This window comes from Carassius carassius, chromosome 37 (genome assembly GCF_963082965.1).
Source record: "Carassius carassius chromosome 37, fCarCar2.1, whole genome shotgun sequence".
Taxonomy (NCBI): Eukaryota; Metazoa; Chordata; class Actinopteri; order Cypriniformes; family Cyprinidae; genus Carassius; species Carassius carassius.
Window position 1 is genome coordinate 21,701,673 of NC_081791.1, and position 25,894 is coordinate 21,727,566.

A 25,894-nucleotide genomic window follows, 5' to 3' on the forward strand; every position below is an offset into this window, starting at 1 on the left:
CGAATAAGTGTTAAATGCGTCCGAGATTCTATTTCACTGCTTTACGGTTACCATCCTGCACACAGACACCTTAAAAACTCATTTAGCACATACAGGACCCATTTAGTCAGTCTATTACATTAGACAATGCCTGAGCTTCTCCAAAGTGCTATTGCTCTCTCCGTCATCCTCTTGTACTCTTCCAGCAACCACAGATTCCACAACAAAGGCCATAATTTAATCAGGGGTGATAAAAACTGAGCGAATCAAGACTGCGGCTTGTTACTTAGCTTAATATCTGCCTGCATCATGGCAATAAGGGAACAGCACTGCCTGTAGTATTAGCTAGTGAAGACTTACAGGCCTTTTACAGAAGCACTGAGAGTGTCTGGTGGGGCTTTATATCTCTCTAAATATATCTCCTTTTCCTCTTGCCCTTCAGACAGACATCTTTTCCGAGGATGTACACCGTGAAGCCCAGCCTGACGTGATCACTTGTAGGTTGGCTGCAGAGACAGAAACGCTGCTGCTTCAAATGAATTCATTCAGATGACAGGCAGATGACTGGGACAGCTAAACTTCACATGGGTATGAATAAATGAAACCAATTACTAGACTGGTTAAGTACCAAATGGCGGAAGCAGGTCAAAAGCTACCGGATCGGAAGGAAAATGCACTGTCTGAGCGACCATCGGGTCTTATATGAATCTTACTCGTTGCATTTAACGGCTATTGTTACTTTCATTCAGGTGGGTTTTCAAATATCATGGAAAATGGGATTTTAAAATAGACGTAGCTCAAACTACATAAGGTGCGTCCCAAATTCATCTGCGATTATGAACGCAATATTGCATAGCTTGTCAGCGAACTACGGCTCTGTCTATTAAGTGCCGCTCCATTTGAAAGCAGGAGATGGACATTTACCGCTAATCACAGAACCAGCTTTACTAACGAGACACGCATGACAATCACATGCGATTAATCATGCAGCCCTAATGTGTTGTTTCCTTCTGTCAAAACAACTGCAAGAAATATACCTTTCCGAGTGCCATAAATATTCTTTTTCCAAAGTTTGCGTGCCTATAACTCAAGAAGTAAAGATATCACAATAAGATTAGATTCTAGTTCGTAATAACTCTCAATCTTTCAATCTCTCAATAACTTCATCACTCAGTTCCAGATATGGGACCTTTATGAGGCTCTATCCATTATTTATTTATTTTTTTAGAACTCCTGGTAAATAGGGATGTCTTCTACCCTTATGCATGATTGAGGTGTCCAAACTATTTCTAAAAGCAATTAGTGATTAGCCAAATCAAATTCTAATACTTGACAGCTTCATAGCTGGTGAGGCCAACAGTACAAGGAGCATGTCCATCTTCCGGCCTGACAGAAAGGGAAAGATCAGTATTATTTTGAGGGCTTGGATGTGCCAGCTTATTCATCCTGAACCCTGACAACCATGGTTTCTAGCCAGCGGAAATGCTGAGTCACTGCTCTCCAGAACGCTCAGAGTTCAGTGCCCAGAGGAAGGCATGTGAAGTGGAAAATAAGAAGCCTGCTTCCTGTAGGCCAAACACCTCGTGAGTTCTGGCATCATGTGACCCTTGATCTTTGTAGAGGTCACTTCCTTTTGCACAGACTACCAGCAAGACCCATTCAATGTCAGAGTTTCAAGACAAATGAACATTTAATATGTAGACTGCAACTTTCGCAGGCCACTACATCCCAAAAAGATGAAATTTATATTTTAAGAAAAACACAAGTCAATTCTCTCAGCCGTTCTTTGGACTGCTCACCGAGGGCAGCGGAGAACCATGCTGATATTCCATTCTTCACAAATGTGAAATTGAAAATTGAGCTGCAGAGGAGCTGTGGAGAGTAGTGAATGTCACACTGACCTACAACAATGGATGAAGAATTTTGTGTCACGATACTAACACCAAAGCACTTTTTCCACTGAGGCATGAATCTAGAACACCAGGCCAGGTGTGAGAGATCAGGCTTTATAACAAATGCACCAGATGAAACATGAATAGGCACGGCACTGAACAATGGAGGAGAGGAAGCCAGTACTGATGCCCAGAAAAGAGCAGGGAGAGATGCTAAAAGGCTAAAGCCACTTTGATTTCATGCCCTTGGTTTCAAAGGCAATGCCCATCACGCTAAGTGCCAAAAAGGAGTTGCTAGCTTCCATCTCATCCACTCTCTCTCATCTTTTATTAGCAATTCCTTTCTTCCTGTGCTTCTTTCTATGTGAGCATCTTGGACAGAGTGTGTGTGTGTGTGGGGGGGGGGGGTGACTCGTGGTTGGGGGTTGATGGAATTCTACAGTATCAGTCCATGCATTCCCTGAGAATCAAGTCCATGACCTTGATGCTGCTAGCCCAATGCTTTACTGTTTAAAGAACTACATGTGCTTTTACATTTAGTCATTAAAAAGACTGTTTTAGAACCACATAGTATCACGTAGTTTTACTTCTGTGAACAAATACATAATTGTGGAATAATAATACAATTCAACATAACTGAGAAAAATTGTAACTGAACTAAAAGAAAAATATTTTCAATTATTTCAGTTACTTGATATCTGCACAAACTTTGGCAGTTCTAAAATAACAAAGTAAAACTTTAAGAATAAATAAACTACATAAATAGTTAAACTAAATACACAAATAGCTAGATGTATAGATATAAATAAATTAAAATAAATACATAAAACTACAACGCAAACTCAAGATCTTCAACTCTACTAAATCTAATAATCATAAAATGAAAACAAAAGGTAATTTAAAGGTAATTTACACAACCTAAAACTGTTAAATAAAAAATAATCTAAAATAGTTTGGAAAATCTCAAACTAAACTAAAACTAGTAATCATAACATGAAAACACAAAGTATATAGATTAACTAGGGCTGGGCAAGTTAACGCGTTATTATCGCGTTAATGAATTAATGGATTAATGCTGACAATTATTTTATTGCGCGTTAACACAGTTTTTTTATTTATTATTATTATGAAAGTCCGTTCCTCACTGGCTCTGAATACACATACAGACAAATCATGGGTCACACGAGGGGATGCTCCTGATAAAAACCATACTGCGATGCGGTTAGCGCTCACACTGACTGATCTATATATAACTGAACCGCACTCTTGTCCACCTCTTTCAACCGAGCCAGGGACTGCTAAATGGAATGATCACACTAGTCAGAATAACCAGGCACTGGGGCTCAAACGCGCTCCGGCATTGTTAAGACTGCCTAGTGTGAGAAAACACCCTCACCCTTGTCCTGGCAGTGACAAATGGCTTGTTTTATATTTAATTTAATTAATGATGTTATAAGTTGAGATTTAGGCTACAATAAATATTTTAACTGCTACTATGTAAAAGGAGCACTGCTGTAAAATGCACCTTATTTGTTTTATTTGCAAATCAAATGTTATTTCACTTTTGTTCATATAGCAGTAGGCCTACTTTTAAATGAAAAAAGTGAACAATACACTACTTTTGAATGCATTATTAGTTTTGTGCATAACAATGCGATTAATTGCAATTGACTGCAATTAATCGCAGACGATAATGCGATTAATCGTGATTTTAAAAAAATATCGTTGCCCAGCACTAAGACTAACAAATCCATAAATACATGTATAAATAAACATATTATAAATATTTTTATAAATATATTTAAAAAATATTTTAGGCAATTTGTACAACTTAAAATTTTAAGCAATCATTTAAATAAATAAGAAACTAGAATAGTCTTAAAAATCTAAAACTAAGATCATTTTTTATTAGGGCTGTCGCGGTTAAGAAATTTCCCCTGCGGTTATTATAGGTGGCTCAATAGCGCGATATGTGGTATTACCGCCGTTTTTTTTTTTTTTTTTTACATAATTTATCCTGATTTTGCTGCATACAAAGCTCTATCGTTGAGTTATGTAGCATATATTGTTGCTTTTTTAACTGACAGAGAGACACGTTTTAAAACATTTTTGTTTATTGTTAAATGCCAAACAGCAACAAGAACATGCGTTTTCCAATACATTTTTTTTTAAGAAATCAAAGAGTTTTAACATGTATTAAACGTATTTGCGCGCGACTTTGGACAGCAGCGGAAATCTAGACTGATTATCGCGGCCCACCAGGACAGTGGATTCGCGCTGGAGTCGATGCACTCCTCAAGCAGATAGCGTGTGTGAGCTCGTTATCTGCTCACGCTCTCTTGGGTAAGGGCACTGACGCTGAGGTTGTCCGTGACTTCAGCAGGTATGCCTGTTACTTTCACGGCTGTATTTTACAGATTTCGCAAAGGCTTCAGCTACTCTTAACTGTCGGCCGGTCTCAGCTGTTCTTTTTGATGTTGCTGCGCGATCTGATGCTTGAGGGGGCAGCTGCGCTGGATGACAGGGGACACTCTAAACGCTTAACATTCTCTTGGTCGGCGTTACGTCACAAATCATGTGACCTGCATAGCAACAAGCCGCCGCCGTGTTTGAAGGGTAAAACAAACCGAAGGCAATCAAGGCAAAGCCCGAGGAAAATCAAAAAAGGTATCTATTCACAGAAGTTTTGTTGTGGATTATGTCAGTTATGGATACTAACGGACTACTTTTTATTAATGATGAATGATATCTGTGTATGCGAATGTATGTCGGTGGTGAGAAGTGAAGTGAATGTAATAAAACACTCATGTAAAGCGCTTTGTGACTAACGTTAGATGTATGTGAAAGGCGCTAGCAGCTATACAAATACAGATCTTCTTTCTTCTATTACAGAATGTCTTATCAATATATAGAAAGTCTACTTGCGCCTGCATTGACCAGGTACCACAGAAAGCTGTCGCTTGTAGGTTTAACGTTACAATCTTGTCCCTATCGACATCCAGCTGAGTCCTGGGAGAACAACCCAAAGGCATGGCCCAGGCTCGAGTATCCAGACATATACAATTATCTCATCAAATCCCCTGGTATGAACACCATGTGTACATACCATGTGTCCTACACTTGCAGTCATGTTTAAATAGGAGGAGCAAACGTAATGGTAATCGGATGTAGGCCGCCTTAGTTTTGTTCTGTGTGGTGTAACACCTCGTCCAATCGCCTGGAGCCATTTCTCTCTCCTTTCTGGCTCAGTTGCCTTGCTAGGTATCATATAAAATGAGAGGTCACTCCTCTTTACGCTGTTGTTTGTGCAACTAACAACACAACAGTTTTTAGGCATGATTCTCGGCAGTTTTGCGCTTGTTTGTCTTCCGCTTCCTGTTGCTTAATGGCGAGCGCTTGTTTGTTTTACCCTTCGCCGCGGTTGCTATGCGCGCGCAGTGCATTATGGGAGTAAAAGTCCCGGATGTCCGACCTCGAGAATGGCTTAATGTACTAAGACAGTGATATTAACAGACCAAACTCACTAAAAATCATACTAATAAAGTATACTATCTAAAAAAAAAAACAGATGAGCCCTGAATATGAATGCAACTCCTTTAATAACACGTTAAGCATTTTCCTCCCATAGAAAACCGTTATAATAAAAACGCTTAATGTACAAAGACAGTGATTTTTAAAAACCAAACTCACTAAACATTATACTAATAAAGTAGTATACGATGTATAAAAAAAAGAAAAACCTGTTGATCCCTGAATATGAATGCAAGTCGTCTAATAACACGTTAAGCCTTATGATGGTTTTCTATGGGAGGAAAACGTGTTATTAAACGCGTTGAATTCATATTCAGGGATCATCTGATTTTTTTGTAGATAATATACTTTATTAGTATGATGTTTAGTGAGTTTGGTATGTAAATATCACTGTATTTGTACATTAAACCACGTTAAGCGTTTTTCACGTTACGCGTTTTAGAATGTCCCGATGACCTCAAATTAGATGTATTGCCGCGTCACAGGAACCTTTTTGCAGCAAATTTTGCATATCGGCTCATGTATATTCGCTGGCTCGCCCTTTTCATTGGGTTGAAAGCCAAAATGTTCCCAAACTGGCGACGTGACATTAGGTTTTGGGACGAGATCGAGCGCCTCCCATCGTTTCAGTCGGCCTATTCAAAACAAACGAAGCACCATAAAGCTACAACGGCTCGCGAGAAAATTACAGTCGTGACCATATTGTATCATTAATTTATGTAACATTGAATGCACAGTGACAAATTGAGAAAAAAAAAACAAGGCGGCCACAGCCTCATAAAAAAAACAAAAAAACTGAACACTGCGGTTGCCGCGGTTTCTGCGGTTGCTATCTTTCCTCTGCGGTTTGCTTGTCAATAGCGCGGTATTACAATATTGCGGTTATCGCGACAGCCCTATTTTTTATATATTTTATTAACTCCTATTTGTTCTATAGGAATGACCCCACCATAGCTCTACATGAATGAACATATGTTAATGAAACATACATACTGGCAGCATCACATGCTCATACACAGGCATACATCAGAAGAGCAGGCATTGAAATTTAGAGCAGGGACTTTCTAGACCAAGCCCATGTGAACAGAATAGTAATAGAATTATACTACTAAGTAGACCATATGCAACACACACAAATCCTTTGGGACTAGTATTGAGGTGTGAGCCTCAGGGTCATGCTGTTTGTAAGCAGTTCAGGCACCAGTTCTGGACAATCCGTATTGGTCATGGTCTCAAACCTGAATGGCTACAGCCATCTAAAATACTTCATCTGCGCCTCTGACTCTATCCCTCTCAGAGTTGATTCGGAACAGATGAAAGGGTGTTTTTTTCTCCTCTCATATGCAACAGACGCTCCTTGGGCATTAAGTTTGATCAAAGACTAATCTGTGTGTGAATGAAGATTCAAATTAGCATCTGTTTCAGCTGGGCAAGAGGGAGCGGCTGAACCCAAAGCTATTTGAGGAAATAAGAGAAAAGAGAAAGAGAGAGAGAAATCCAGAAAGAGATGGAAATATAAAAGGATCTGACACTAAATGGGACCAGAAACTTTTGCAAATCTGTAATGATTTATGATGTGCCATCCCCGCCAATCACACCAAGTTCAAACAGAGATACTGCAGAGCGATTTACGTAGCTGAAGTTGAAGATGAATCTGAATTACAGGAAAAATAATTTAATGAATGGCAATGCATTCTGGGAAATTTAGTGCTCTTTCACCCTGGTCAATAAAAGCTGTACACCCATCCATTCATCCATCCATCCATCCATCCATCCATCCATCCATCCATCTATCTATCTATCTATCTATCTATCTATCTATCTATCTATCTATCTATCTATCTATCTATCTATCTATCTATCTATCCATATTTCTCTACCCATCCACTTATCCATCCATTTCTCTCTGTCTATCCATTCATCCATATATATACCCATACATCCACATACCCATCCATCCATCATCCCGCTCTCTCTTCATCCGTCCATCTATATATCCATCCATCCATCTCTCTCTCTCTCTCTCTCTCTCTCTCTCTCTCTCTCTTTCTCTCTATCTGTCTATACTGTATATCCATCCATATCTCTCTACACATCCACATGTCCATCCATTTCGCTTTCTCTCACTCTCTCTCTATAGCCATCCATTCATCCACTATCCATTTCTCTCTGTCTATCCATCTATCCACATATCCATCGATCTATCCATCCTTTCATCTATGTGTAACTTCTTTGCTTTGTCAAGCCAATATTCAAATACTGTCTTGATAAACTTTTCTTGTTAAAGGTTAATAGTTACAGCAAATTCTTTGAATGTCACTCATTTAAATTAAACCAAATTAAATTTGCAACTTTAATTTAAATTCAATTCAAACTCAAATTGGAACTTAAAAGAGGCATTCCAACTCAATTCCAAATAGAATTCTCAATGGAGATTCTGAATGGACTTCTTCCTTGAAAGCTATTCTGTTGCAGGCTATGTGAGTCAGCGGACAGCTAATACATCCAACCAGAATTTAACAAGTTACTTCATGGAGACAAGAGGCTTACAGATTTGTGAGTCATTAGCAAACACAAAAACAGGGCAAGAACTTCACCCATGGAATCTATTGCAGCTTTTGATGTGCAGTAGAGGGCGGAGGTTAAAGGTAAATGATGTATGAAACTACATCAGGCAAAACAAAACAGGTCAATGTTAGAGCATGAGCAATGCATTCAAAAACCAAGGATGTGATGGCTAATATCAAGCTACATTAATCAGGGAGGAAGACAAGGAAGTAAAATTGCTGATCTTTTTTTTTTTTTCTACCAGGTGTTGACAGAAATTATTTGGGTTGACAATCGGAAATGACTTTTAGTGCAAGAATATACTTGAGTTTCTGACTAGGCATCTCTCCAGAGAAGGTGACTTATCTAGCCTGATCTTAGCATGGCAGCGTGCCAGTCATACTCAGTGACTGGTATGTGAAACAGTAAGCCACTTCTTTCGTCCTGTGAGAACGGTCACGCCAATGCCATGCCCTGTCCGTCAAACTTCCCCTGAGCGCAACTAATATAATGCCCATTTCCTTCTTACTCCCTTCCTCTTCCCATCTGACTCACTTTTGGCAGGAACAATCAGAGAGGTCTTATTCACATTCCTTCTTTCTTGTTTCCCCTTTCAAGCCTTTTTTGTACTGCCAACGGATACTGTCAGTCAAAGAGTCACCACTGACTTGTAAAAAACATAGAAAGTAACCAGATCCCAGCTACTATAACCATCACTTATTACCTTGTGAAAGGGCTGAGGAATTTGCACAAGTATTTCACATTTCATCATTATAAACCTCACCAAGAATTCCCCCGGAGTAACTGGTATTAGGTGACTTGCTAAATGACACAATAGTGAAGATGGCTCATTCTTGAAGAAGCCAGACCAGAAACCTTATAGTTCTCAGTTCTGAGTTCTAATATCCAAAATAATGATATCTGCATGAGTAACACAGATGAAGTTGTGTTGAAATTGAAATGCAATCAGAAAATCCAGAGAAAACTACAATCAGGAATGTTTTACCATTGCATGGCATCATTTTCCAGCAAAACGGTTTATGATTATATGGATATATATAATTGTAATAAAAGAAATCAGCTTGTTGTTGCTTAATTTTAGTAAACAAATTTAATTAAAAATAAATTTGAGGGTCAGTAAGACTTTTTAATGTTTTTGAAAGAAGTCTCATATGCTCACCAAAGCGGTGTTTATTTTATTTTATTTTTTTATTTCCTTTTTCATTTATATATGTAAAATGGAATTCATGCATGTGATGGCAAAGCTGAACTTTAAAGAGTCATTACTTCAGTCTTAAGTGTCACATGATCCTTCAGAAATCATTCTAATAAACTGATTTTGATGCTCATTTCTTATTTTTGTTCAGTGTAATGTGTCCTTGCCAAATAAAAGTATACAGGTGCATCTCAATAAATGAAAATGTTGTGGAAAAGTTCATTTAAGTAATTCAACTCAAATTGTCACCAGACACTGTTTTTCTAATGAATGTTGTTCAGTTGCTTTGTATTCAGTTGCAGTTGGCTTTGTTGCAATGTATTTTGTTTAAAGCACTATATAAATAAAGGTGGCTTGACTTTACTTGACTTGACTTGACTTGACCTGAACCATAAAGAATCTGAGAAAATGAGAAACAAGAGACCAAACAATGCAGATGAGCTGAAGGCAACTGTCAAAGAAACCTGGGCTTTCATACCACCTCAGTAGAGCCACAAACTGATCACCTCCATGCCACACTGAATTGAGGCAGTAATTAAAGCAAAAGGAGCCCCTACCAAGTATTGAGTGCATGTACAGTAAATTAACATACTTTCCAAAAGGCCAACAATTCACTAAAAATGTTTTTTATTGGTCTTTTGAAGTATTCTAATTTGGTGAGATTGTGAATTGGTGGGTTTTTGTTCAATGTGAGCCAAAATCATCACAATTAAAAGTACCGTAGACTTAAACTACTTCAGTCAGTGTGCATTTAATACACAAGTTTCACAACTTGAGTTGAATTACTGAAATAAATGAACTTTTCTACAACATTCTAATTTATTGAGATGCACTTGTAAATTGCTTTCAAATTACATGCATGCAATATTAACAAATTCATGCAATGCATATAGCTACATACATATTTCTAGCAAATGAAAAACCTTGTAGTATTCAATCCACATAGTTGCTTCACATTAATATACATTCTACATACAAGATGAGACACAAAGTCCTCACAATGAAGCACTGACTCAGAGGAAGATCTCCCACTCCGCACTGAGAAAGTACGCAAGAAAGTGCAAAACATATCAAAACTTTTAGCTGGTGAAAAATTTTATTGTTTCACGTAGGTGGACAAGAAAGCATCAGAGAAGGATTTGAATGTGGAGCGATATGTTGAAGACGCGAGGGGGATTGATAGGCTGTGACCCGCAGTATGACGGGCAGTGTACATCACCACCGAGCTTACAGTGATATCTACATTCATTTAATTCATCCACTTATCACAGCGTGCAGCAGTGATGATGGACACAAACATGATCTGCTATCACCACTAGATTCTCTTTAAACACTGTTAGAACATCAAGGAGTTTGAGGCCGATAGCAGGTCACGGTATACTGATGAGGTCGTCGGACGGAGTTATGCCATATTCTGAGGTGTTTCTGCAAGGATCTTACCTAGGTGAAGATCTTTTATTCTGAGAGCGAGCAAAGCAGAATAGCCGTGTGATTTGAAGCAGATTGACTCGGTGTGGAAAGCCTGAGGCCAGTTGGCTAGACAGAAGCATGAATTCACAAGAACCCAGTCACGGCTGCACACTTGGACACCTTGGGCTTCATTTTACTGATCCAACATCAATGGAAAGACAATCAAAGACCTGCGTTTCATTCTAAGAAGTTCAGGTGTGTGTATCTCTGGTCATTAATGCAGACATGCTGGGCATCTGCCAAAGTCCTGCAAAGATCATTATGTGATGCAACCAGCCAGAAAAAGCTTGACAGCAGAGGGCATGGTTGTATCGACACCGCAGCACCAACATCCACACGCAACTCCACCCAACAACTCGTATGCATGAACACAAAAGCTAGCTTGTAGCCACAAACACTTCTTTCCTCCACCCCACTGAGCAAACAAAAGAAGCAACAGAGGAACGAAGGAGGGACAGTGTTTAGGAGGGGTGGAAAGCTGTCTGCTACAAGCTGTTAACTGTCAACTAGAAACGAAATGAGTAAACAAACAAACAAAATAAAGCGCATTCATTTTTAATTTGGGCTCTCTAAAACTGTACTGTTTTGTGGCATGCTTGCTTTCGACAAGATTCTTCAACAAAGCCTTTAATTGACAGATTCGTTCTCTGATGCATAATAATGATAGGCAGAGATAATGAAATATTTATTGCCTCCAGGAACAGCAGCTCTGCCTTTTTTGAGTATGTTACATAACTGGAGTATTTCCAAAACAGTTGATGGGGGACCAATGCAATGAGCATATGATGTGGGTGGTTCAGCTCAGTTCACCTCTGAACCCTTGCCCGTGGCAATGAGTGCCATCTTCAACTCAGCTGAAGGTTAGAAACTTCATCTCGAATGTGTTCGCGAGCAGTTAAGATGCCTCGGGTTACTGCCAAAAACTTACTAAACAATTCAACCTAAAAGCCTCTAAAACGCTTGCGGTAATGAGAACGTTTCTGCAAAGTTGTATGTTTTCAGAGTTCATCAGGCTGTTTTATCTGAAATGTTCATGGAAAATATGATTCCTCACTTGATGACCACCAGGGTTGTGTGCCCTGGTGAAAATTTGAACTGAATTTTAATTATCATCAACAAAACACCATGATTCAAATTTGAACGCATAGAAGTAGAATTTCTGGTGCCAATTTTCAGTGCTGTGCTTTGACCAACCCTGGCATCTACCTATCAACTAATCAAACACCTTAGCAACCCCCTAGCAACCACACAGAACACCCTAGCAACTGTTTGATGTCATGGGAACATCCTAGCAACCATAAAATAAATATGAATGACCCATTATGTGTCATTGGTGCATGCAAAATGACATAGTACAGTAATGAGTACAAGGAAACAGGATAACCAATGAGAAAAAAACAGGACAGGATTTGGTTTATTTATCAGGAATGGTTTATCTATCTGCATTTTTTTTCAATGAAAGATAGTAAAAACCAGTTTATTAAATTATAAAACTTTAAATGGTTTATCATTGGATAATTGTTAGGGATGCATGATAAATCTCTATATGTGTGTGATTTCCCATGGAGCAGCATTTACTACACAGAGCCATTGTTCACTGACAAGCTGCGCCAAACCACAATCATATTTTCCCATTGTTTTGCGCAGCTTGCCAGCTTTGTCTCTGTGTAGTAAATGCTGCTCCATGAAAAATCACGCAAGTGTAGAGATTTACCACTGATTACAGAACCGGCATTACAGACAAGAAGTGCATTAAATATTGGGTGATATTTATCGTGCATCCCTAATAATTGTATTATAAAATACAGTAAAATCTGTGTTTTTTGAAGTGCAAACTAAGAATTAACATATTACTTAAGGAGAAAAAATGCCAAAAGGACACTGACATAAGATTATATTTTATATAAATACTTTGTTTCTTTTCATTTTTATTATCATATAATTTATTATAATTGCGAGAAAAAGTATTTAAACATTATTTTATTCTCATAGGCTATTTAAACCCTTTAGAGTTTCCGTAGTACACTTCATTTCCTTTCCGAACACGGAACTGTGATGCAGCGGTTTGCGGGAGAGGGGGTGGGGGGGAAGGAATCACAATGTCAGCTTAACATTGTGATGTCTGTCAGCCTTTCGGCTTTAGGGTTTTGTGTGTTACATTCTGTTCATGTTCATTGCATTATTTAAGGGACTTGAGTCTCTCTGAGTACTGACCCTGTCACTTGGTATATAATAAAATTATTTAACTTTTTAAGTTGCAAAATATACAGCAACCACCATGTCATCCTGTAATACTGGAACAATACATTATCATTTTTACAGTGTAATTTCAGAGTCAGAGCAAATTTCCTGTGAATAACAAGCACCAATTAGCGGACAATCAGATCAAGAAGGTGTATTAAGAAAGTAAATAGCATCCGTTTTGGTTTATATCAACTTCAAAGTTGAGGAAAGCCCCAGGAAATGGCCAACAGCTAGATAACCTGTGATCTGTTGAGCTTACACAAGTGCTGATATGAACCGTTCATAAAAGCTGGACTCAGATCAGTGCAAGAGCACCGTGCTGAGTAAACACCCAGCTGACACCATTACATCACAGTGACAGAGTGTCACAGATTCCACGCTTTCACTACTTGTGTGGCATTAAACAGCATTAACACATAATCCTAAACTGCTACAGACGCAGACTTGAGCCGCTATTCATTCACAGCAGAGAACCTGCCCAGACCCCCCCCTTCCATTATCCCTCTCTTCCTCACTCCCCCAATCCCTCCCCAACCCCCATCGACAGGACAGTAGCTTCAGCGCAGTCATATTTAATCAACATCTCGGCGGACAACACAGGGATCTGCCATCCTCTGTTGAGACTCTCTTTGCTGTAACACTTGGGATAATTGTCTTAGATAAACTAATTCGACAGTCGCTCCCCTTAAATGCTCAAGAAAAGAAGCGTGGCTGACCTACATTGCTGTAGATCTGTGAATTATACATCAACATTTGATTATTTATTTCCTGTAGTGTAATTCAAAAGATGAGTGCTCGTAATTGTGATGTCTCAAACATGGAAAGCTGAAACATTGGGAAGGTTTGACAAGGCAGGAATCACACCATGACATCTCTGTTGTACATTAGCAAGCCAAAAAAGACAAGGAAACTGTTAACATGCTACAAGATATTTATGTGCTGTACGACACACAAACAAATGATTTATCTGACAGGAGAGCCGACAAACTGAGAAAGGAAAACAGTGATTGTTCATTGTTATCATGATTCCGGACCGATTTGTACATGCTCAAACTTCCCCCAAAGGTCAGTTCTCTGGTCTAATCAATTGCTAGTGCACCCAGTGACCTTGAAATGACTCGATATTTTCCAGTTTCATCGTGACTATCACCTTTAAAGTACAAGCTATCTAACAAGATAGCTAACTGCTATAGAGAGGTTACCTTTAAGCATCCATCAAATATCCAAAATAAAGATAAAAAGGAACACTAAAATGCTGAGGAACAAATGGAACACTGCCCATAATGGGTGTTCCAATTCTGTGGAAATTCACTGTGCTTTCTGTGTGGGCCTTATCAATGTTTCTTCTCTATGTGAAGTAGACATTTGAAGTAACTAGCAAGAACTCAAGGAACCTTTGAATTCAATGTGGCTGCTACCCAAGCCAAAGATTTCAAACAGAATGCTGAGCATAAGGGAGAACTTCTCATTCCAGAACACTTTTCCCACTCCGAGTCGCTCCTTCGGTATGACCCTCTGTTCTCGTTCTAAGTATGGATACTTCTTGTTTTCAAAGGAGCGTGTCCAATACTCCTGGCACTAGCCGGGCCTTCTGTGAATGTGCTTGCACAAACCAGTTATGATCATGGGCACACAAAGATGGCATGTGTCATATTTTTTACTTTGAAAGTTGAGAGTTTCATCAACTTTCATCATCACTTTCAGTTTGTTTTGCTCTGTGCTGTGGAAAGTGTTTATCTTCTTGAGTTCCCTTCTCTCCTGCCTCTCTCTCTCTCTCTCTCTTTCCGAGGAGCCTTGTTTGCTATCAGGCTCAGGAATGAATTTGGGAGGCTTATCGGTGCTCTTTTCCCAGCTGAGGCGGAGAGGATGTGTTAAGGCGTCTGCCTCCTGACAGGAAAGAGGAGCTATCTCTCCTGATAAGGCCATGGCTGACTTGAGAATTGTAACAAAGCAGACAGCATGGATGCAGGTGGGTACACGTCAGAGTACGTGCATAAGCCCGCAGCCAAAAATCCCAGACAGGTAAAAGGAGGTTAAAAGCAATTATATTCCCACAACAAAGGAATTATTCCCACCAGTGCACCACTGAGAGGCTGGAAAAGGTGTGATTTGAATGTGCACTGCTCTTGAATCAAGCAGAAAAAAAAAGAGATTTAGAAAGAAAGTCAATGCAAAACTGAAAATGACAACTTCAGAGTAAATGACAAAACCAAGGACTACAGCTTTCAGTCATCAGGGGGCAGAGTGCATATCCACAGCATATGAACCTTGGGTAACCTTTGTCTACCTGCCCGTGACGTTTATTTCTTTCTTCTGAGGGACATTAAAAAAATGTCTCAGCATTTTCAGTTGGTTTGGACTCCAATGACTTTCATTCTTTATACAAAAACAGCTCTGCAGGGGAATACAAAATGTAACTTTGAAATTTAAGGAAGATAAAAAGATTTTTGGTTGCACTGCCCTTAAAAAATTGTATTATTATTATATTGTCATTTAACAGACACTTGTCATTCAAAAGGATTCACTGTATGGTAATTACACGGCTAGTGGCCATTCCAATAAACAAGACCAGTACTGTAAGCAATTATTCCAATACTGACAGTCATCCATCCATCCATCCATCCATTTACATTTAACAGACGTTGTTAATCCAAAGCAACTTACAGTGCATTCAGGCTATTTTTTTTTACCAGTATGTGTGTTCCCTGGGAAATGACCCCACAACCTTTCGTGCTGCTAACGCAATGCTCTGCCACTGAGCCAAAGGAACATGATAGGATTAAGTTATATCTCACATACAAATTACGGACCAAACTTGTTTAGCACATCATTTTTTTTGTCTAGCACGTCTGTGGTGGAATCTCAAGTACCGGTTAAGCAAAGACAACATGAGGGGTTGTGGTTAAGGGAGGAAAATTATTAGCAGTTTGTGGAAGGCACAAAAGGCTTGCGTAAGCATACCGTTTCTCCTTTTAGACACCGTGTAGAAAATCAGCATTAGCATTTTCAATACAATTTCAATACAATCAGCCTACAATTCACTGACAAAACAAACAGAAGCACTACAGTCCATATATTATTACAGTTATCACTGAAATGGGCGGTCTTCGCATGCTGTGAAATATGGCATGCATGTGGCGGGAAGGATTATATACACAGAAGAATTATAGAGTTTCAGAGTAGTACCACAAAGAGCGAACCTCAAATGTGCAAGGAACCTGTTGTGCATAAGCCGCTAATGTGTTCCACGCAGAAGACAGATTGAGGCTTTGAAAAATGGCTGTCCTATAGAAGTGTGTCATGAAGGCAATTCCATTAACATCTTAATAAAAGCAGCCTGGGCCCAAGAGAGCCTGGAGGCTCTGACTAACGCTTTCAGTCAATGGGTTTGGATGAAAAAGTAACAGAGGGCCGCAGAGTGCAGGAACTTTGTGGCAGTATTTTTCAGGGACAGTTACTCTTCCCAAAGGACAGGCCTCTGAGTTTGTATGCTCCCCATCATGGTCCACTTGCTCCATTTCCTTTGCAATTTATATTTACTGTCCTTCTTCCCATCTGCTGGGTTGAAGATCTAAACAAAAGCTTTTGTTTTCCACAAGCTGGCGACTACAGGGGGAGAGAAGGAGAAGGGGAGTGCTGGGTTTAACTGGAGAACTCTTGCCTCTTATGACCAGGCACACGGCAACATGTCTTGCACTCTCAATCGCTCTCTCTCCCTGTCCACAGACAACAAGTTTTTTCTCTGCCTTATTTAAGTAGTTTCTTTCTGACCAAAGTCTCAAGAGGCAAAACTCCATCATGAAGACCAGATAAAACTTAGCACACACACGGCCCAAAAATACAAAAAGTCTCAGCCATCCCAAACCAAAGCATCTCACATAATAACAACTTTTCATAAAACCACCTTAACCCCGTTACCCTCAAAAAGTTCTCTCTCTGAACAGCATGCATTATCGGCCCCCTCATTAAAAGGCAGCTGAGGGTCTGAGTTTGTATTGGAGAGATGGGAGGTAATTGATTTTTGTTTCTGTGTTTTTATTTGCTCATACGAAAGCACTACTTCAGATAGTCGAAAGCAAAAATGGTCTTAACAAGCTACTAGTAGCAATACCAGTATTTCAGATGATCAAAGTGCAAAAAAAGACAAACAAACAGATTACAACAAGTGCCTTAAGAACAGTTCACCCAAAAATGAAAATTCTATCATCATTTATTCACCCTCATGTTGTTCCAATTCTGTGGAAAACAAAAGCTGTTATTTCTGAATCATATATCTGTGCTTGTATTGGCCATTAAATGAAAGTTAAGAGTCCCCATTGTTTTAGTCCTTACAGAAACAATGTAATACAGGTTTGTAATGACTCAAAGATGAATCATTTTGGAGTGAAAATGCCCCTTTTTACAGATTTTTCAGAGAACATGAGTTTCCATTCTTAAAAAAAATGTTGCATAAAACTGGCAGCATTCTCAGAATCTCCGTCACCTGTGCATGATTGACCCATCCTATTCTCTTGCCCACACTCTGGAGCTGTAAATGCATCAACACCCACAATTCTCTGTGACCAATCTGGACACTGGCACCTTCCAAGCGAGAGTCTGTTTCCATTCTTAAAAAAAATGTTGCATAAAACTGGCAGCATTCTCAGAATCTCCGTCACCTGTGCATGATTGACCCATCCTATTCTCTTGCCCACACTCTGGAGCTGTAAATGCATCAACACCCACAATTCTCTGTGACCAATCTGGACACTGGCACCTTCCAAGCGAGAGTCTGTCCACCAACTGTGCAAGGGTAATTAGATGCAGCAGAAAACACAGGCCAAATTACAGTGTAGCCGAACGCCAGGTCACCGTATCAACCCCATGTATAATCCACCAATGCTGAAGACAAATTATCTCACCAGATTGTTTACATCCTCAAAAAAGACGTACAGAAATAGACTACATATTTGGTAGACCAGTGCACACCATTTTCTACGTACACTGAATCTGCATTCTGTTTCCAAATGTCAATGTCACAGGATAATTGTAATGGGTACTACATCTAGCTTCACTTTGTTCTCTTGGTCACATTTACACGTACACCTAAAACATGCTTTAAGCAAGCAAGATGGGTCAAGAGTGATAGCGATCTTTGTTGTGACAGTTGGACAGTAGAGAGCCATAGATAAACAGCCGAGCGGCAATGCTGCAAAAGAGAATGCAAGATCAATGAGTGAAAGGAAACAAACGTTTGGATACACACGCTAATACATGAATCTAGCATAGAGGAAGCAGATGAACTCTCTCGACAAGAGCCCATCCTGCAGGGCATAAGCGTGTGAGAGTCTGTCTGTGTGCATGAGCGGTGGGGGGACGTTGTAATGCCTTGCATTGCAAACACAGCCCTCTGAATGCATTTGTACTGTTCACTCATTAAGAAATAGGTCAAGGATTCCGCCTGCATGCACCGCGACTTGTCAAAATCTCTTAAGCTAAACGGGGCAAGCCCGTATGCCACCATTGGAGAAGAAAAGAGGGGGTTCTCTCGAGGTGTAGTGCACGCTGGTGACACAGCATGCAACTAAAACGAGCATAGGCTTATGTATGACACACCAACCTCAAATGCCCCTCTGCCTCTGGTTAAACCACTTTGGAATCCTGGACAGGTTCAGATATTGTGGTTTGTTGCTGCAATGTAGTCATCAATAGGTGGCACTACTGAGCTACATGGTCCTACTCGAAGGTTGCTGGGGGGGGGGGTTGTTTTTTGCGACTATCCATCAAGCACTCATCCCAACGTTCACTCAAAGCCAGAGACAGAGGATGAGCTCTTCTGAAAACACTAGATGCCTGGTGGACAATGGGAGAGATGAGTGATGAGATAGCACATACTTTAGGATCTTTACATTGCCGTTTTTACAGCTGCAGAGTCTCCTCTGAATGGACTGATAAGGTAATCTCACTGACCTCAAAATCCGAGCCAAGAAGATACAAGCATGTATCCAAATTGGCCCCCAAACTAACCCACTCGACCATAGCATTTAACTGGGACAAGGAGGATAAGTACTCAGCATGGGTCTCTTGTGGCCACAACATTCAGATTCGACCCGGAGCTTTCCCTCAAACGTATACATCTCTCTGAGAGCCAATGGCTATACAGAGAGGAACAAACCCCCTTTAAGCACATAATACCCTCCAATTATCCTTCAGGAAACGTTTAATGCACCTGACTGACATAATCAAATCAATAGTATGCGACCCTACGTAAGAATGCTAGAGGCTTCTTGACAATCAGGATGAACATGCACATCCAATTTAGGATGTTCACGCTGTGAGCAAGGGAAAAGACGGCCCTATATTTACTTTATGACTCTGATCAAACCACATGGAACTGGCGAGGTAAGAAAAAATGAGGTAGCAGGTAAAGTTGATGGGTGTGCATGCAGTGGAGACTTGTCCTCTCGGCTTTGTGTAGTTAACCTTATTGATTAAAGAGCCTGTGATCTAGAGATGCTCTACAGCTTTCTCTGTCTCTCAGCACCTCAAAGAGAACAAACTACAAAGTCACATAGTGAGCAGAATGCAGCATACAAACTGTAATCATACTCTGCCATACATAGGGGAGACAAACTTACATAAGTGACATTTAATGCTTTGAGATGAGCAATGTTTAAACCATTAGCATACGGGACGCTATGCAGAGGGCCCTTAATGGCAATTATAGAAAGGTTAAATATGCCAATAAAAACATTTTAAATCGGCATAGAGTCAGCATAAATGACATTGGAATCATATCACAAGAAAAATTTATCAAAACATTGCATACCAGACCAAATACACAATGCATGCTGATTAACATGAAGGAGCAGCACTTTTCGAAGAAAAAAAAACGACTAAATTGGCAAAAGTAACATAACTTGTGGGAGCCCAAGGCTTGAGGAAAGCCACTTAAATGTGAAAAAAAAAGTGGGATATAATGACTTTATAGGGTTAATACTGATTGGCCAATCAGGGAGCCAAATATGCAGTCCCACTGAAAGGGTGAGTGATTTACTTCAAATATAAAACACAGAAGCATTTTTACAATATTTTTTTTTACTAACTTAAAAGCATAACCATAGAAAATTAATATTTATCATAGTACTCTTTATCATGACAACTTTTCAGGGCAAACAGACAAAAGTGTTGAAATGTAAAAGGTTAACCGGCAAGGTTTATTTTATTTTATTTTATTTTTAGCTGATTTTTTGCCTTATATTTTAGTATAGTTATCCAATAGTCAGCTATGTAAAATATATTTTAAACAAAACTCTTTAGTTAACTGTATTCGTGAAATGTACATCTATAAAGTGTTGATAATGCCCGTTCTTATGTTTAGTCGACGTACCCGTCCGATACTGATCTTAAAGGAATGCGCTCGAGCAGCCTACTGTTGCTATGGTTACATCCTCTGGAGAACGCAATTTCTGTGAGAGTCTATTTAACGCACTGACGAACTTGTAACCTAACTTTTGGGATTAGTAAAATGTTACTTGCAAACGCACTCGAAACACTGAAAAAATACAACTTTTAAGACTTTCCTCTAAACTTCATTAAATTTCGTTGTTGTCTACTAGCAACGCGCTCTTTCAGCTCGAGAATGAACCGTTTCACCCTGCCGCCACGGCGTCTCAGGTCAAATCGCTGTTTCGCTTCAAGACGAAGATAAAAACGACGGTGTGAAGAGGTCACGCTCGAGATGAATTCACCTCATCTTCCTCACTGAAAGCGCCGTTTGATTGTGTTAGTCAGACCGATTACTATCATCCCTGTCCTTCATAGCAGATGCCTGTGATTCTCATGCAAATGCTGTCCGATTTTCTACTTAAAGATACATTTATTTTCTTTAGAGACGATGTCAGAGCCGTGTGTGAGGGGAAATGAAGATTTGTGAGTGCATCTGCTGTCCCAGTCCAGATGAACGGAGCCGAGTTTGAGGTAAAAGAGATGAATTATGACCACTCGGCAACAACCAGTTTCACATTCTGAACGTGTATCAATTTCTTTCACAGTCCCAGAAAACTGAATATATGACGGGTTTCGTCCACTGAAGTCAGAGTCTATTAAAACGGACAGCGAGGAAGATTCAGTAGGCTAGACGAGAATTCAAGATAAGATCTAAAGGAGAGCGCACAGTGAGGAGCATGAGGCATTGACTTTAAATTAGAGTAAATTAAATCGACGAAATAAGGTTCATGGGTTATGAACGCGCGTATACGAGAGGAAGATTCAAGACCAGCATTCTTATTTGCATGTTTTCTTGCTTACACAAGAGTAGGCTAATTTACAAACATTTTAATTTCATTTCCTATTCTGATCTCTTGTGTGGGGAAAATAAGGAACGCAACATCAAAATGTTGTCAAACTAATATAGATGCCCAATCATTAGGCTATCACTTACAGCTTGCCTATTAAATAAAAAAGTTGAAACTGACACTGAGGATCAGGTTATCCTGTTTCTAAAGTGAATACGATATTTGGATGGTCAGCATCATCAACAGCAAATATTTCTACATTAAACAAAACCACCTATTTAAATCCCTTTATCCTAATTAAACTGCTCGTAAAGCGCAACTTCTTTGCGATTCATTAGCAATTTCATCCCGATAACATGAATGGTCTGATTTCTCAACGCTTTGCTCTAGCACACCGCACGGAACACATTAGTATTCGTGGCCACATCTCGCTCGTAAAAGCATCTCAGGGCTGAAATTAATTCATGAAGCACGTTTGTCCACTCACCTACAATCCAGAAGAGAGCTGAGGATGGTATCTAATGTTCAGTTTAAAGATGCCTCTGCGTTCAGCTCAGTTTTGACAGATAGATCCACATCCGACTGAACGCCGAAGCCTCAAAGGTAGCACCTTCAAAAAGAAAAAAAAACAATTCCTCGAAGATTTCTTGTATGCAAGAAAACGATGAATGAACGGTCGCCGCGCGGCTTCAGGTAACTGATCTATGCAGCAAAATTCAACGTTTCGTCTGTCGATGCCGGAGGATGGTCAATCACAAGCTCATATGCCAAGTGCACGGCACATTCCCCCAGTCTTTTGACACTGACAGCAGCTTGACATCACGCCTTTTCATCAGCAGCTCTCCGTTAGACCGTCATGCACGCGCTCATTGCTGTTCTGTGAAGGTTTTACGCGAGACTGGCACAGGCATCGAAGCCCAGCAGCGTTACAGTAGCAGCGCGTTTAAACCCAGCCCCCTGTGCTAGCACTCACTCACTGCCGGCTCTATTTGCATGTCGCATGTTTTAACTATTTCTTGCACTCAACGATGGTCATTTAACAAATGCACAACTTAGGTGGTTAGAATGTACATTTGAACATTTAGGTTTTGAATAATTAAATACCATTGTAACTGTGCTCCCTGAATAGTGCAATAATACATGTCTCAAGAGTCTGTGTAGACTATATCTGGCACTACAATCTTTTTAATCTAATCTTTAATATATCTAGCCGCAACTGCACTAATGACATTCATTATTTAAACAAAATCGTTGTTCATGATAAATATTCGCGTTTGTGTGCAATCACATTTGGTAGCTACTGTAAAAATAGTGCAAATGTCAAAGAAGGATTCTGTGGCTCAATTTCTTAAAAATGACAAACAGATATTTTCCTAATAAAGCATTAAAGTATGTTCAAAAACAGCATGAATACAAATCTCAGGATTACGTTTTTTTTTTTAAGTTCTTTTGATTAGCTATGAATTTATGCAAATAAATAGTTTTTTTTTTTTTTTTTTTTTTTTTTACAAAATGTAAAATCCATTTACCGTTTTACATCTGCAAGTGTGAGGGAAGTGCTAGTCCAGTAGTAATTTTGCTAGACAGTGCCATCTTTGGACAGAAGTATGCAATTACCTCATCTAAACCTAATCAACATAGACATTGTAGCCTTTCGAATAGGGTATAATTTTATTTTATTGGAACAATTATGTGTCCACAGAATATTAGTACCTTTCAAAGTAATGAAAAAATCATGCTGAGTATTAAATAAACAAATGTTTAGAAATGTAAGATTACACAATATTGTATTGCTTATTAAAATGACACATAAATGTATTAAATATCTTAATGAATTTTGAAGTAAACAGTCAGAATCTGCATTTTTCTTCTTTCTAAAATGTAAAAAAAACATTAATATACACAGTAATAATCTTTAGTATGGCCTTTTGCTTTTTTGCACAAAAAGTATATTGCCATTCTGAATTTTACATGGATGTTTGTTCAGTCACAATGATCTTTCATGTCGTTCATTTTAAGGATTATTTATGTTAAAAGAAAATAGTTTCAACAGAATGCTATAATTAAAAATATATTTCTTTGTAAAAGAACTGCATAGTCACAAATCACTGTTAGCTATTCCTGTTGGTGCTGATGCTCATTTCAGATACAGTGTGAATGAGGAGAAGGTTTCATTCTATGAGCCAAATTTTGCTTCATAATGATCAGTGCTGGTGCTTTCCATAAAGAAACCTGCCTCTGTTCATAATCACAAGAGTTGTCCTTCAGCATTACCTTACAGAGGAATTTAAAGCGGAAACTTGTGTTTCATCGAATATGAAAAATTTTCCAGCATCACAGAGCCATATAAACCCGACAAATGATATTTGGCTGCCATAGAGGATTAGTGGGCCATTAATGGCCTCTTTCTACCATAAATGAGATATTGCATCATAAATTCCTTTTTACAGGCTACATCAGTCTTTTCCTCATTCTTTTTAGTTATGGAGGGAAAAAATATTCTCAGATCTGACAGCTGGGAAAGTTGCTGGAGGTAATAGAATAACCACAGTGAGAAGCTGCAGAATTTTGGCACATCTGTCGCCGACTCTTTTAAAGTTGCATTCTACAATCGATGGTTTGATTGGAAATGGATTACACATTGGCTTGTCTTCTGCATCTTTGTACTTAAAAGGGGACATTGCAGGAGCACTTATTCCATGATCCATCAATTATTTAAAGAGGGAAAAGAACCGGTGGCAGCCATCAAAAGTATTGCAAAACTGCCAGAGGAGAAGAGCGCATCTACCTAGTCTTGTGTAAGCAGAGCCTACTAAAAGCTGTGTGTACTCTTAAGAGAGGCACGGTCAATATCTGGAGGGCGTCCATATTGAAGTTCCACTACACTAACTCTCAAATGCATCTTAGTCATCCACTAGTAATCAAATACAGGTTTTTTTCAATACATTATTCACTGTTCTGTTGAGAATAAATAGTATGTTTAAATAAAAGGGAATTGTATTTTAATTGCAAAGATAAAGCTCAATCCAGTCTGGATAAAATGAAAAAACTTTGTTATATCTGTACGCCTGTAGTGGTGCCAAAAAGTTCTCTGGAAACTTTATTATACAAACCTTACATTTATCAATGCATTTATCTGCCAGAGTCATTGTTTAGTGATTAGTGCACAATATATCTCTTTCTCTTGGCATAATTATATGCATTCTCTCAACTAATGACAAATATATAAATAATTGGGTCTGTAAATGGGTATGTAAACATGGTATTTAAACATGCACCAGTTATCAAGCCAGATTCTCTCACATTGCTGAGGTTGCAATTACTCAAGCTCAAGCCGATGAAAAGGAAACATTTGACTTTGGCCATTTGAAGTCAGCAGTGACAGATGGGTGTGAATGGAGACTGCAGCTGTGTACCGGAGAACACATGTCCCGTGTTAAAACCACTGCGCCGCTTGACTCAAGGTTGAGCTCAAGTGCCAACCTTGGAACAAATGCTATAATTGGTACAATCCTTGAAACATTATCCCTGTCTGACCTTGGCCATGGTCTTACATCTGAGCCTAATTACTGATGATTGCTGGACTCCGAGGGGCAGTGAACGCACCCAAACTGGGTCCAAATTCCAGATGGTCAAAAAGTGAAATGGATCTGAACTATTACAGAGGACTCACTTCAGATATGTCAATTATGTTTCCTAGAGATCATTAGGGTAATGACAAGTGGAAGTAATTCAAAAAAGATCAATGCTTATTATTAATATCAGTCACTTCTCATTTCATCTGCTGTGTAACAAAATAATCTGATCATTAAAAAAAAAAAACATATACATTTCAGGTTCTCTCTAAATGCAAATATTTACACACTACATACACATTATGTAGTGTATGTAGTTTTCCTTAAAAGCTCAGGGTCAGTAATTTTTTTAAAATAAATAAATTATTTTATTTCACATGAATGCATTAAATTGATCATATGTGACAGTATACAGACAACTGTAGAAGATCTAGAAAAAATGTTGTATTTTAAAGCAGCACAAGAGTTTTCGATATTGATAGCAGGGCCGTAGCTAGTGGGGTGAAAGGTGGTGACCATTATAGGGGCCCCTGGCGATCTCAACTGTCTGGCTGAGGCAAGCCTAAAAAGACGCTCAGGACAGTTGACAGGCCACTGCTGTGTGTCATCATGAAAGCTTATCATTTTCAAATGTTTTTAAGCCTTGCCACTTGCCAATTTAAACATTCAAAAGAGTTTAAAGCATTCAAACACAAGACACGGAAAAGCTCTACTGAGTAGCTGGTTACTCGCACGCAGAGTGCCACGTCTCAAAGACAGCAACATTGAACAAAGCTCTCCTTTGCGAAGTTCTCCTTGAAGTTCCTTTTAAACCTGAACGAACAAATACAAATCACAGTTTAAACAAATAGAAAAGGATGTGAAAGAGCCCAATTCAGCACCCGCAGTGTTCTGGTGTGCAGGGCTCATGCAGAGAGGGTCTCAAAACACTTGAATACCGAATTTGCCCCTTTTTACTCTTGCACCGACAAATACATACAAGATATGTCAAAATAACCGTCTTGGAAAGAAGTGGAAAACTGTTGGTTATGTCTTGAGTGAAAGTAAATTGTATTATATTGGATGCATTCATTGTCTCTTAAAGTGACCACACATAATTTAGCTACTAGCTGCTGTAATGTTAATCCAAGAAAATGAAAGAAAGAAAATCATTCACTGCTCTCG

General features: G+C 39.1%; 1 protein-coding gene and 1 long non-coding RNA gene across 2 annotated transcripts in view; one reads left to right on the forward strand and one right to left on the reverse strand.

The window, feature by feature from the left end:
* Window positions 1-22,584, reverse strand: part of LOC132118375 (plexin-A2-like) — a 190,459-nt gene extending 167,875 nt beyond the window's left edge. Inside the window, exon 1 of the mRNA XM_059528186.1 lies at window positions 21,643-22,584. The gene's annotated coding sequence lies outside the window, so the exon portion shown is untranslated. The remainder of the gene's footprint in view (window positions 1-21,642) is intronic.
* LOC132118376 (uncharacterized) lies at window positions 20,318-21,787 on the forward strand. Its single transcript, XR_009425891.1, has 3 exons — window positions 20,318-20,643; window positions 20,751-20,838; window positions 20,913-21,787. It is a non-coding gene; the product is annotated as an uncharacterized LOC132118376 (long non-coding RNA).
* Window positions 22,585-25,894: the final 3,310 nt, after the last annotated feature.